The sequence below is a fragment of the Lathamus discolor genome, chromosome 7 (assembly GCF_037157495.1).
Source record: "Lathamus discolor isolate bLatDis1 chromosome 7, bLatDis1.hap1, whole genome shotgun sequence".
Lineage (NCBI taxonomy): Eukaryota > Metazoa > Chordata > Aves > Psittaciformes > Psittacidae > Lathamus > Lathamus discolor.
The window spans coordinates 3,689,610-3,704,084 of NC_088890.1; the positions used below are offsets into that span (position 1 = coordinate 3,689,610).

The 14,475-nt window shown below is 37.6% G+C and overlaps 1 protein-coding gene across 4 annotated transcripts in view; it reads right to left on the reverse strand.

The window, feature by feature from the left end:
* Positions 1-14,475, reverse strand: part of CENPP (centromere protein P) — a 150,302-nt gene that overhangs the window by 55,975 nt on the left and 79,852 nt on the right. The gene's annotated exons all lie outside the window — the stretch shown is intronic.

Genomic DNA, 14,475 nt, shown 5'->3' on the forward strand with positions numbered 1-14,475 from the left:
AGGCTCTGACTGCACCACCCAGGTCTTAGAAGATAGATGCAGCGGCTGTGAGAATGAAGAACTTGGGCCCACTGTAGGAGAGGATCTGGTTCGAGACCATCTTCAAAATCTGAACGCACACAAGTCCGTGGGACCTGATGGAATCCATCTGCGGGTCCTGAAGGAGCTGGCGAATGAAGTTCTGGCCATCCTATTTGAAAAATCATGGCAGTCAGGTGAAGTTCCCGACGACTGGAAAAAGGGAAATAGAACCCCCATTTTCAAGAAGGGGAAAATGGAAGACCCGGGGAATTACAGACCAGTCAGTCTCACCTCTGTGCCTGGTAAAATCTTGGAGCACATTCTCCTGGACGGCATGCTAAGGCACATGAAAAACAACAAGGTGCTTGGTGACAGCCAGCATGGCTTCACTAAGGGGAAATCCTGCCTGACCAATTTGGTGGCCTTCTATGATGGGGCTACAGAATTGATGGATAAGGGTAAAGCAGTTGATGTCATCTACCTGGACTTGTGCAAAGCGTTTGACACTGTCCCACACAACATCCTTCTCTCTAAATTGGAAAGATATCAATTTGATGGATGGACCACTCAGTGGATAAAGAGCTGGCTGGACGGCCGCACACAAAGAGTTGTGGTCAATGGCTCGATGTCCGGCTGGAGACCGGTAACAAGTGGTGTCCCTCAGGGATCGGTGTTGGGACCGGTCTTGTTTAACATCTTCGTCGCTGACATGGACAGTGGGATTGAGTGCGCCCTCAGCAAGTTTGCCGATGACACCAAGCTGTGTGGTCCGGTTGATATGCTGGAGGGAAGGGATGCCATCCAGAGGGACCTTGACACGCTTGTAAGGTGGGCTGATGCCAACCTTATGAAGTTCAACCATGACAAGTGCAAGGTCCTACACCTGGGTCGGAGCAATCCCAGGCACAGCTACAGACTGGGCAAAGAAGAGATTCAGAGCGGCCCTGCAGAGAAGGACGTGGGGGTGCTGGTTGATGAGAAAATGAACATGAGCCAGCAGTGTGCGCTCGCAGCCCAGAAAGCCAACTGTATCCTGGGCTGCATCAAAAGGAGCGTGACCAGCAGGTCGAAGGAGGTGATCCTGCCCCTCTACTCTGCTCTTGTGAGACCTCACCTGGAGTATTGTGTGCAGTTCTGGTGTCCTCAGCATAAAAAGGACATGGAACTGCTGGAACAAGTCCAGAGGAGGGCCACGAGGATGATCAGGGACTGGAGCACCTCCCGTATGAAGATAGGCTGAGGAAGTTGGGGCTGTTCAGCCTGGAGAAGAGAAGGCTGCGTGGGGACCTCATAGCAGCCTTCCAGTACCTGAAGGGGGCCTATGGGGATGCTGGGGAGGGACTCTTCGTCAGGGACTGTAGTGACAGGACAAGGGGTAACGGGTTAAAACTTTAACAGGGGAAGTTTAGATTGGATATAAGGAGGAAATTCTTTCCTGTTAGGGTGGTGAGGCACTGGAATCGGTTGCCCAGGGAGGTTGTGAGTGCTCCATCCCTGGCAGTGTTCAAGGCCAGGTTGGATGAAGCCTTGTGTGGGATGGTTTAGTGTGAGGTGTCCCTGCCCATGGCAGGGGGGTTGGAACTACATGATCTTGAGGTCCTTTCCAACCCTAACTATTCTATGATTCTAAATATAAATCCCCTTACTTTTTAACCGCTAATCTCAAAGGATTTTCTAAACAAAGTAACTGGGATGAGCATTTTACATTTTGTGACAGTAAGACACTAAGAAATGACCTGACCATTTCTGGTCAAGAAAAATAAGGGAACAGTGGCCCCCAGTAGAGTAAAGATATACAAGAAAAGCTCAACATGAAAGTCCTACAGATAGTGTTTCTTCCCTAAAATATACGTGAACAAATAATTTTTGCAGGCTTACTCTGGAAATTAATATATTTCAAGAAGGCCATTAGATTGAGAATTGAACATAGATCTGCTAACAAACAAATCTGGGCAGATGCACAGAAGTAATCTCATTCCTACTGTTTTCCAGATGCAGCTGTAGCTGCAATTTGCATTCACATACTGTATTTTGATAAATTCAAGACAGAACATGCTGCAAATTGCTAAAATAATGCCCTATCAGATTTTTTTTTTTACCATTTCAGAGAAGAAAGTATAACTTAAAGTAAGGCAAAAACCTGAATACATTTTCTTTAGTAATTCAGCTGGAGACAAATGAAAGGTAAATATATCTGAATACAAAGATGTAACGTAAATTTTTAAACTATAAGAAAGTAAGTTATTTTAAAGTCACTAAGAGACCCAGAATAACAAAGGTTAGAATTCAATAGCCATAGAGATCGCAGAACCACCATACTTTGTGGCATAAGAGGAATTCTGGAATATGAGAAACTTGATGAAATTCAACAAGGGCAAGTGTAGAGTCCTGCATCTGGGGAAGAACAACCCCATGTACCAGTATAGGTTGGGGGTTGACCTGCTGGAAAGTAGCGAAGGGGAAAGGGACCTGGGGGTCCTGGTGGATAGGAGGATGACCATGAGCCAGCAATGTGCTCTTGTGGCCAAGAAGGCAAATGGCATCTTAGGGTGCATTAGAAAGGGTGTGGTTAGTAGGTCAAGAGAGGTTCTCCTCCCCCTCTACTCAGCCTTGGTGAGGCCGCATCTGGAATATTGCGTCCAGTTCTGGGCACCTCTGCTCAAGAAGGACAGGGAATTGCTTGAAAGAGTCCAGCGCAGAGCCACAAAGATGATTAAGGGAGTGGAACATCTCCCTTATGAGGAGAGGCTGAGGGAGCTGGGTCTCTTTAGCTTGGAGAAGATGAGACTGAGGGGTGACCTCATCAGTGTTTACAAATATGTAAAGGGTGGGTGTCAGGATGATGGAGCTAGGCTTTTTTCAGTGATATCCAGTGATAGGACAAGGGGCAATGGGTGTAAACTGGAGCATAGGAAGTTCCACGTTAACGTCAGGAAGAACGTCTTTACTGTAAGAGTGACAGAGCACTGGAACAGGTTGCCCAGGGGGGTTGTGGAGTCTCCTACACTGGAGATATTAAAGGCCCACCTGGACAAGTTCCTGTGTGATGTACTGTAGGTTACCCTGCTCTTGCAGGGGGGTTGGACTAGATGATCTTTTGAGGTCCCTTCCAACCCTTGGGATTCTGTGATTCTGTGATTAGACATTCTGTTTGGTTTCTAAGCTCTGATTGTTGGCTCATGCATCATACATAAGAATTTGGACTAGACCTGCTAAATCCTTCAGGTAGGTCCCATTCTAAACTCAAACATAACAGAGACATCCTGTGGTTATCACCATATTAATAGAAAAGCTCACAGTATACACTCTTCTCCACTTTCTCATGCCAAAGCTACAAATCACTCAGCTTTGCCCCCAAAGGATTTGAAATGTGAACATTAGTTATCTAGTCACTCAAGACAACAAAGCAAATTTCTCCCAATGAATCCTCTCCTATGGAACACTATAGAGAGTGATTGATACCATTTCTGAAAGTTGATTCTGAAACATGCACCATGCTTGTGTTTACTGCAAAAACCCTCTTAGCATTCAATAGGAAAAAAAAAAAATCAGGACTGGGAAGCACGATTTTAATTCTTCTATCAACAATTTGGTCAGTGTTCTACTGAGATAAATCAATGGACTTTTAAGATCTCTTGCAAATCACAGCTTTAGGAAGAGTTATAACCCAGCAACAAAATAATCAGTTTATAATTTTTGTTATATAGTAATAGAAATGTTAACTAGTTGAAACTCTCATGAGAAAACATTTCCTAATTTAAGTACTAATCTTTATATTCTAACGTACATAATTTTTGGATAACATAAGACTACAGACAGTGAAATACAAGAAATTAAAAAAAAAAATCAGCAAAATAATCTTATACAATAAGCATGACTTTCCGTATGAAAAACAGTTCTTGGAGAAGAAGCCTGAAGATCATAAATTTGTAGACCAATAGAGTATCTGGTACTCTGGAAGTTTGAAGCTTCCTTAAGTAAGCTTCAAAATCTCTACTCATTTGTAAGTGCAGGCACTTAAGAAAGTAACAACCAGGACCTGCCTATGCTCTCTTTGGGTTTACAGCCTAAAACCACCATCAAAGGGTTACTCCTGTATAAATGCAGAAAGCAACAACTAATGTACTGTATCCACATGTGTTACAACTTTTAGACAACCACTCCTTGCTCAAGTTATCTGACAAGTCTTTGAAGACCAAAATTCAAGTCAAATCACACACTTAAAGGGGGTCAGAACCATACTATGACCATCTTGCAGAATGTCCCAACCACAGAGGTGAAGTCTACTTTGGAAAGAGTGCATGTTTTTAAAGACTTACTCTGAAAGCTGCTTTTGCATGAAGGAAGCTTTTAAAGATTTTGTGGACTGGAAACAGCAGCCAGCCATGTAAGCTACACTCATTTGGAAGAAACCCTGTATAACAGTCTCTTTTGAAAAGTGAAATAGGTATAAACAGTCACCCAAAAAATTAGTTCATAATAATATGTTTGACTTATTCAGTAGACATACATTCCTGTATTCTAATGAACCAAAGAGAGAGATCACTGCTATTGATAATCTAGTAACATTACCCTTCTATTATAGCAAATCCCAAACTCTCTATTTCCAGGGGAAAGACTTTAATTTTACTTCTCTTGGCAAACTGAAAACCATTTTAAATGGGGAAAAAACAGCAAATGTGAAATAAGAGCTCTGAGTTAATGATGTCAACAACTTCTGTACAGTTTCAAGGCCCAAAATATTGTGGAAAAATGTTGGAATACTTTTTCCATCTAAAAGTAGTGAAGAGGTCACTTAAAACTCTCTAAAATGTACTAAACAGATCTCCTTTTCCACATTAAGAAATGATCATACGATCAAAATGAACTTGCCTTTTTATTTTCTTAATAAAATATTACTCAAATTTTTATACCGATTCAGGCATTGAGCAGCTATACACAAGCAAGCATAATTTTAAGAATTTTGTTACAACTGCTATGATGACATTCAATGGAAACACATTGCTTCAATCATAGAATCAACTAGCTGGAAAAGACCTTTGAGATCATCAAGTCCAATCATTACTCCAGGCCTGACAAGACCACCACTAAACTATATCACTGAGGGTCTCATCTACACGGTTTTTGAACACTTCCAGGAACGGCGATTCCACAACTTCCCTGGGAAGCCCGTTTCAATACCTGATTACCCTGTCTGTGATGAAAAACGTTCCCAATATCCACATTAGAAAGTCTCATTATACACGTAATTGTTAACAGACACACTGTTCCACATTAAAATTCTATCAGGACAGAGTCATAAAGACTTAGCACTGTTTTTACCTTTTCATTTTAAGAAGTGAATATCAAACAGAACTTTTCACAAACACCTCCCATTATATATGAGGTAAGATGAACAAGTTGCAACAGTTACTACATCATTAAATTACCTCTGGGAAAACATTCATATACATTGTGCACCCCTGAAAGATCTTACTGAATAGAACATTTTTAATCACACCAAAAAACAATTAATGGTAAATTATCACCCTTTTGATGGTACTGAAATACTCCAGTTAGTAGAGCAAAACTAAACCAACAGATTTGCGAGCATTATGGTATCAACTTTTCCACACAATAAATGTCCTTATCTAAAATGGATGTTTGATCAGTCTTAAAAGGAATGACATAAAAAAGCTAAACTACCTCAGAGTGAATCTCAAAACTAAATGAAACAGCTGTTTTAAGCCCCACAGTTTTATTTTGCTTCAAGGAAACTAAAAGCAAAGCAGCACTATAAACAGCAATGCCCTTTCTCTGTGGAACTATTTTTGGTCACTGTCAAAGACAGGGGACTGGACTAGACAGGCTCTGATCTGATTCAGTACAGCTGTTTTTATGCTGTTACGTACTTTACACATAGCCCTGCCTGAACATAATTTGTTGAATTATGAACATGGCTGCTGAACATAGTTTTGCACATTCCATTAAGTGTGCATGTTATCAGGCTGTGAATAAGTTAATAACATTTCCCAATACACAATCTGGTCATTGCTATGAGGTTTCTTGGAGCAATACACGATTGCCTCTTCTCTGCAGTCATGTCTATTAAAAATTCCCACCAATGAACTGAGTTTCTCAGGATTCCAAAAGATCCAAACAAAGGGGAATCTCACTTTAACAGTGGGCTAGAGGCTGATAATAACTTCTTGTCATTTCCCAGTAGCCAAGTACTACTCTATGAACCCATACAACTTGCATGAATCTGCTTCAGTCACTCACTAAAAGTAAAGTTTGATCTGTATTTCCTATAGGTTTGACTTTCACTGATGCCTACAAATGGCAATCTGGAGAGCTCCCCCTTAAGCTCATTTTTACTTATTTTCACGTTTTCATCTGAGGGTGGTGAGACACTGGAACAAGATACCCAAAGAAGTGATAAATGCTCCAGTACCTGGCAATGTTCATAGTAAGGCTTGACAGTGCTGGGTGACATGGTATAGTGTGGGGTCATGGCAGGTGGTTGGAACTAGATGACCTTAAGGTCCTTTCCAAGCCTAACTATTCTATGATTCTAATTCTATGGGTAATGAGGTTTACTTGGGGCATTGATTTCAAAGCTGCATATTCAGAAATTGTAATTTTTTTCAGCATGGGGAAGTCCTGTGTACTACAACTAATTGGAAAACCATATTAATCTCCAGAAAAAGGAAAGCTCTTTTATGTTCCCCAGATTGCAGGTTCCCTTATAAACATTAATTTCTTTGGGAAGGTAAAAATATGCAAACTATGCTGGATATTAGGAGCAAGGGGAAAATGCCTGAACATTCCTTAACTATCATACAGTCCAATAACTATTATGCTGGGCTCAAAAAATTACTGGGTGCTTAGGAAATACAAAGGCTTAACTATCTGCTTTTCCCATAAAAGCCAGTGATATCCTTGCCTAATGCTTCAGATCCAGTCCTGTGAGCTTGCCAGCCACAGTAGACACAAATGTTCTCTGTAGTCTCTACATGTAAACAAATACTCAAGAGCTGAGTGAATTCACCAAAATTATATTCTTGAATTGAATGGCTTGAGCCATTCTGAGTCCATTAATTACAGGGATTTTTTTCAAGGGTTTAAATTTCTGAGTAAAATAAGCATTAACAGTTGTATTATTTAAAGTACTCATCTTAAAAAGCATTTACCTTATAATTTCTTCTTTAGTAGTCTTTTATGTAAGGAATTGCCTACAGCCACCAAGTAAACAATTTCCATAGTTCGATAGAATTTCCATTTCTTGTACACTTAATTCTTTGTACAGATACAGGTCTCCACAGAGGTTGTAAATGCAAACTTTTGCCTAATTCATAGCTTTTGATTCAGGCTGTAGTTTATATAAATATAACTTTGATAAACTGAGTTAATAAGACCAGCAAATAATGTACTGTTATCTACAAAGTACTTTGAAACTGCTCTGTTGATTAAGAGAAAACAGCTTCCATTCCAGATGTGTAGCATTATGAATATATATATATATATACAGAAAAATGTAGGTTTTGTGTGCAGCTGTACTAAAATCTGTTTTTCTGTGGGAACTTTTCATATGATAGCAATTCCTAGCAAAAATATATAATCTGACTTATTTTTTCCACAAGGCAGATATTTTTCTCAAAGGAGTAATACTGAACACAGCTGTGGAAATATTAGATATTTAACAACACTATCACCCAAGACAAGAATCTTCTAAATGAATTATGTAATAGCATTTTTAAAGGATTAAAATTAGGAAAAAGGATTAGAATTGACTTCATTTTTTTCATAACAATTTCTTCCAAAAGCTGAGAGTTGGCTATGTCATTACATTTCATCCTCTGGCTTCATACATTCTGTTCCTTAAAAACCATCACAGTTAGGGAATGACTGCCCTTGTGAATATTCCATGTTTCCTAACCCCTTGTAAATTACTACCCTTTATAAATATATATTGCTTGCTTTCTTCTATTCCAAGACAGTTCTGAACTTCTTCAGTAAAGCTTATTCATTACCAGTCTTCCAGGAAGAACTCCTTTTTCATTTTATGTCCAGCATACTTTGGCTTTCGTAACAAAGAACTCAGGAAGCAAGACTTTTCCTCTTTCAATTAGACAAATTACTTTTTGGGTCTAGATAAAACATTAAAATCTACTACACTTTCTTACACATTTCCACAGCTCAGCTACAAATGTTTAATGAAGTATTTCCCTTTGGTTTGAACCTGCCACCCACTCACTGTTTTTGTGTTAACCTAGTTTTTGCATTGGAAAAGGCAAAATAATTAGTCTCTTTCTTGATGACATATAGGTTCAAATAGATCTGTATTTCCTATATTCAGTATTTATTTTGAAGGTTATTTTGATAGCCTCTGCTAAAACTTTAAATGAAAGAAACACGGATTAATTCTCCATTTTAGCTGAATTCAATTTCTTTCCAGTCTTTAGAGCAAAGAACAGGCCATGGTTTTATGTGAGAAGACAGGAATTTTCTACATGAATTGAAAAATACAAGGAAGTTATAATAATGGTTATTAAAACCATAAAATAAGAGTATAGTTGCATTATGAATCATACACTGACAGATTACCAGAGATGTTGTTTACTTGTTTAACAAAAATCAACGTTACACGTTGGTAAGTAAGCTTTCTTTCTAAAGTCAAAGCTACTTTGCACAGCCATGGACAAGCCAAATGGAAATCCCTCTTTGTGGAATATAAGTGTTCAAGAAAAAAAAATAATAGCCATTGCTTTACAAATTGTTCTACAAAGATCTCATTTTCCATACCGCAAGTTCATATGCAATTATGACATATGTTTTCTTTCAATTTATGTAAGTATTTCCACTGAGTGGCAAAAGTAACTTCTATCATCTAGTGAATTTCTGTATGATAAAAAGCAGTGCAAAACTGTCCAGGGAACCAAACAACTAATATGTTCCCACATTTCCAAACAAATACCTTTGAAAATAGTATATTAGGATACGTGTCAGACAATTCCACTGTCTCTGCTGGTTTCTATGTAGTCCTTTAGCTTAGTTTAGAGGTTTTCATCTTCCAGTTTCTTCCATTTTCTGGTCAGCTCTGCTGTACCACCTACCACACAACATCACTGCATGTGAGATGGTTGGCAAGTGAGACTGAGCTCACACCTGGATTCAATCAGCCATGAGCCTTTGCTGCCTAAATAAAAGCAACCCCATTTGTTTGAGGCTGCAGCAGATTCAGCTTTTTGAATACCATATACCTACAGAGCAATAAATGCCAAAAATATGTTTATTACTTTACACACGTGAGGTTCATTTTTTAATACGCAAGCACAACTAGTACAAGCACTGCAGAACCTCAACATATTTTCACTCCTGAAAAAACAGACTTAACACACTGCTATTTATAGTGTTTTCCCCTACAGATGAAATGGAGAAAGAATCAGTGTTAAAACCCAGCAAAGCACTATATGATACGTACACAAATTTGTCCCTTTTTTAAACTGCAAACTTGGCAAAAAATGAAGAATCCCAGACTGGTTTGGATTGGAATGGACCTTAATGCTCATTGAGTTCCAAGCCCCTGCCACAGGCAGGGACATCTTCCACTAGACCAGGTTGCTCAAAGCCCCATCCAGTCTGGCCTTGAACACTGCCAGGGATGGGGCATTTACCATTTCTCTGGGCAACCTATACCAGTGTGTCAACACCCTCACAGTGAAGAGCTTCTTCCTAGGATCTAATCTAAACCTCCCCTCTGTACACAATAGTTATAATTTGATAATGGCTTAATTATGAGAATAGTAAAACTACAACAGCAATAGTCAACTGCAATTAAAGCAAACTTTTTTAGAAGTCACCCAATATACTTAGTATTATCTTGCATGACAGAAACCTGCTACTGTGTCCATGAGACAGAAATTAGACTGGCTGATGAAATTCCCAGGAACAAAACATGCACCTGAAAATGAGTGCTAAGTTAATTCATATGGTAGGGAAATCATCTTACTAAGATAATATCCTTTTGTTAGTAACGTTTCTAGAAGTTTTCATTTTGATTATGCTGAAGTTACAAATTGTGTGTTTCGAAACTTGCAAACAGTTTGGAGATCTTCCTAGAAATACAGTTACTTTTTTTATCTACAAACCCGTATATGTTCAACACACATGCAAACATTTACAGATCCATGTTCTTCCTTAGACATAGGAGTGCAAACTGTAGTCAATTCTCTGCTATAAATGTCATTTACTGCTTCCATTTCTAACAGTTTATCACAAACCGAGTTGAAGTCATCTTCTTTTGGATCTCTGAATTTCTAATGTAATGTAAATTACTTTTGTTGATACGTAAAACTAGGAAAAAACATAATACCAAATAAAGTTAGATTATCTGGGCAGCCTAGCATACTTTGAATAGTTTATTTCATTTTTTCTGGAATACAAAGGACTGCATGGCCATGTTTCCTTTTTCTTATAACTACCATCTCAATGGAAATTGATGACAATAACCACTTTAAATGTTGCCTTTAAGTGCTAAATAATACAAATCTATCAAAAGACTGTGTATAAGAAAACTTCATTTAAACTTCCATATTAATACTGTCTTCTAAAACGATGAAAAACGGAAAATAATCATCATTTGCAGAGGATCAGGCTTTTGTTGTTTACTTTGTTTTAAACTGTTAACTTTGGCACAGTGAATGCTTGATACTCTGTGAGGAAATGTTGTGCCCAGTCCAGCTTGTATTCCGAAACAGAAAAGTTTCCTTTATTACTTATTGTCAGAGTGATTCAGTAGTCTGGCAATGGTTGCAGAGCTTTTCATTTTAACTACTGTTTGATTTTTCATGCAAGAATGTCTGGTGTTTCCAATGTCTGTTAGGCAGATAAATACCCATATTCCGTAAAAATTACATGTAACATTATCCTAACTTGTTAAGAAGCATCAAAAGCAAGACTAACAATTGAGACGTACAGAAACCAAAACTTTTTCAAGACCTTAATTCATCAAGCAGGTTGTTTTTTAGGCAGAGGCATCTTCTGATCCAGTTAAGAGCACAAGCCTTTTTACAGGACCAAGGAGATGGGAATCAGGGTGGGAATAATCTAGCTGGGGACTTCCTAAGTTAGCATTCCCACACAGAGAAATTTGTATTAACCTGTAGCCTGAGGTAAACAAATTTAACTTACTCTCCTAAGACAACACATATGATCTGCAAGGGTGAAAAGTAAGGTCTGTCTTTCCAGGAAACCATGATGCTTCTCCAGGTCACCTCTCTAGTCATTCCAGATTGCAGCATTCTTACACATATAAAACATAAAAGCCTGACAATCACATGGATGCATGTATAGGCACACTTGACTCTATAGTTCTTTTTGTGCATGATCTCTTCATACTGCGACCTATGAATTGCCCTTCAATATTGGCATATTGCTAATAACGCCACAGACTAAAGGACTGACTGCAAAATGAAACAGCATATTTTGTTGAAGTTTCTAAGCTAGCTGCCAACTATACACAAAAAAAAGCAGACATCTACTAACATGTAAAAGTTGATTCATTCATGATAACAAATTCTAATGATTATTTTACATATTTAACAGAGAAATACTGAAGACTCAAGATGAACAACAGAAGCGAAAGAATAGTTTTTCTACACTCAGCTTCCTCAAATGCTATAGTTCTACTTCAGAAGAGCCAAAACTTAGCTAAAATCAAAATATGTGACTGTGCTCCACATAGACTGGCTGTGAGCATAAAAAGAATATGTCATGTTATTAAAATGTGATGGGCAGTCTCCAAGACAGCTTTGTGCAGTTGATGTTAGATTCATCACTTTATGTAAACCACATTTATAAACAGCACTAGAAAAAGAAAAAATACTTAGTTTGCCTTACAATAACAAGTGTACACAAGATCAGCTTAAAAAGGAGATTGTAGTGTAAAGCATTGGCCACATATGGCGGCTATGCTTTCCTGCACAAATAGAAATACATTAATTTTCAGTAAAGAAATCAAGAGAGCATTTTATATCACTGATGTGATAATACTAAATGTAAAACAGGATCCAATTTGTATTAATTTGCATTTTCTACCATAGTGAAAGACAGTATTCTGAACCACAACATGCTGGATATATTCCTATACTATGTATCAGAATTTCATCTCCACTACTCAAAAGAGTTATATATGTATTTTAAGGCAAGACAAAATTTTAATTTTCAACCAATTCTTTCACTGGTGGAAACAGAAATCACGGAAAAGGTCTAAGCAAACAGTTTGACCTCATATAATCTTGACAAAAATACACATACACCTGCTTACAAGGAAATGCCTTTAGATATCCATTTTGAGAATATTTCTCTTTATTTAGACCTCAACATTACAATCATGACAGAGATGCATTTTTCTAGAGGGCTATTTAAAAACAAAATCTCACTACTAATGAAACAGCTGGTGCAATAAGGTATAATGTTTTTCTTTTAATGACATCTTCAACTGTATCATCTAGAACCAATTGCTTTACAACTCAGCCAAGAAAGCAGAGTTGGACCCTACCTCAAAAAAGCTGCAACTACAGCCTTTGAGCAGCTGCTACAGCTTCTACTGCGGTCTTACCCCAAGAAGTGTGAGGAACATTGACCCAAGTACCTAGCATCAATTCCTTCATTTTCACAAACCAATTTGCATTCAGGACTTTACAGCTGCCCTACTATGTATGCTGGCTCATGCAATGATTTTGGGTCCAAAAATTAAAAGTATACTGGAAAGAATGATACTGGAGAGGAATTTGCCAATAATAGTTAGCTTTTAGTGAATTGGAAATATGCTGCAAATGTTTAAAAAGACAGGCTTGTAAACTAGATTGAGAACCACAGGCCTATTTTAGGTTTTAGCATTGCTATCAATGGTGAAAATCTGAAGTTCAGAATCTGGTAGTCAAGAAATCTGAAAAGGTGACTTCTGGATATTCTATTTTAGGATGCAATTATGCTCAAAATCAAAATATTAAATCTGTATCTTGATATATTAAACACTTTCATTACAAGAACAGCATGTCAATGTAAGCAATATTTATTTCTAATATACTGATGCTATATATTGTATAAAATATATGGATAATCCTTTATAAGATAAGATGGTTACATCTTTGCCAGCTACTACCGCACCACAATGTCAGCTTCGTCATATAGTGCAGCTATGGCAAACTCTATACACATAAGGATGTGTTCCTACCACCAGGATCAACAAAAAAGATTAAGTAATAATTTAAAAAAAGCATTCATCCAAAACCAAGACGTTGCTAAACATCAGGAACAGGGAACATTGCTGCAAAACCAGGATAAGCTGAAATTGCTGAGTCAACACTTTACTATTGAAAGAAGTGAAAATAAGTCAGTACATTTCTATCACAAGTCTTAAGCCATACTCTCCTTTATTAAAAAGCCAAGAAAATGTTGGGTTTTTTCTTTTAAAGAGTGATTTAATAGTAATTTGCTCAAGTAAATGCATCCAAACCAAGCTATTACAAAACACAGGGGAGTGTTTGCTTAGGAAGCTCGGGTTTCTAAATACAGTCAAGAGATTGCAGATATATGCAATTGGAGATTTCAAAAAAGTTTAAAATCATCCTTCAGACTGTTGTGTGGGAACGTGATTGCTTTTGAAACTGTAATTTCATTCCTTGGGAGAAGTGATAGGGAGAATCTCTATCATCACTCATCTATGCTACTGGAACTGCAACTCAAGCAAAACCAATGCAGCAGGTAACACAAGCCTTATCTTGTTTGCTAAGAGAGCACCAGAGGTTGAATTTTTGGCATAGTATCTTTTTCTCCCTTTAGAAATGAACAGTAGCCAAGTAACTGATATGCAACTTTTGCAAACAGCACCAACTTACATGTATATTTAAATAATTTAATAAAGAAAATTTCCAGGCTATTTCTCCACAGCAAGACCAAATTGTTAACATAGAAAGGAGCTTATTGAAGAAACAGATGAAGTAGATGTGCATGGCATCGGGTAGATATAATGTATTGTAAATTTAAAGACAAAAACCCTTTAATTATGTTGTAAATTATATATAATTATAAAATTATGAAACTTGCCTTAGGTAAAGTCAATTAGCCACACATTTTTGGCATACTTAAATAGGCAGCATATGGATGGTAAACAAAGAATAATCCAGTTTCTACCTGTTGTGATGTGTATGTCAGTACAAACTATGTAACAGAACTTTAAGTTCACAACTTCAATCCTTACCACAGAATATTGCAATTATATCTGTTTTAAATAACAGATAGGCTTTATTTCTTATGCACAAGAAAGAAAAATTAACTAATAAAATCTGATCTATATTTTACAATCTTAAATCATTTTCCACAGCCAGATAGTTGCCTAGTGAAAGCAAGAGGTAGGATTTACATCTAATGACACAACAAAGTCCTAATTAGAAAGATTTGACAACATGC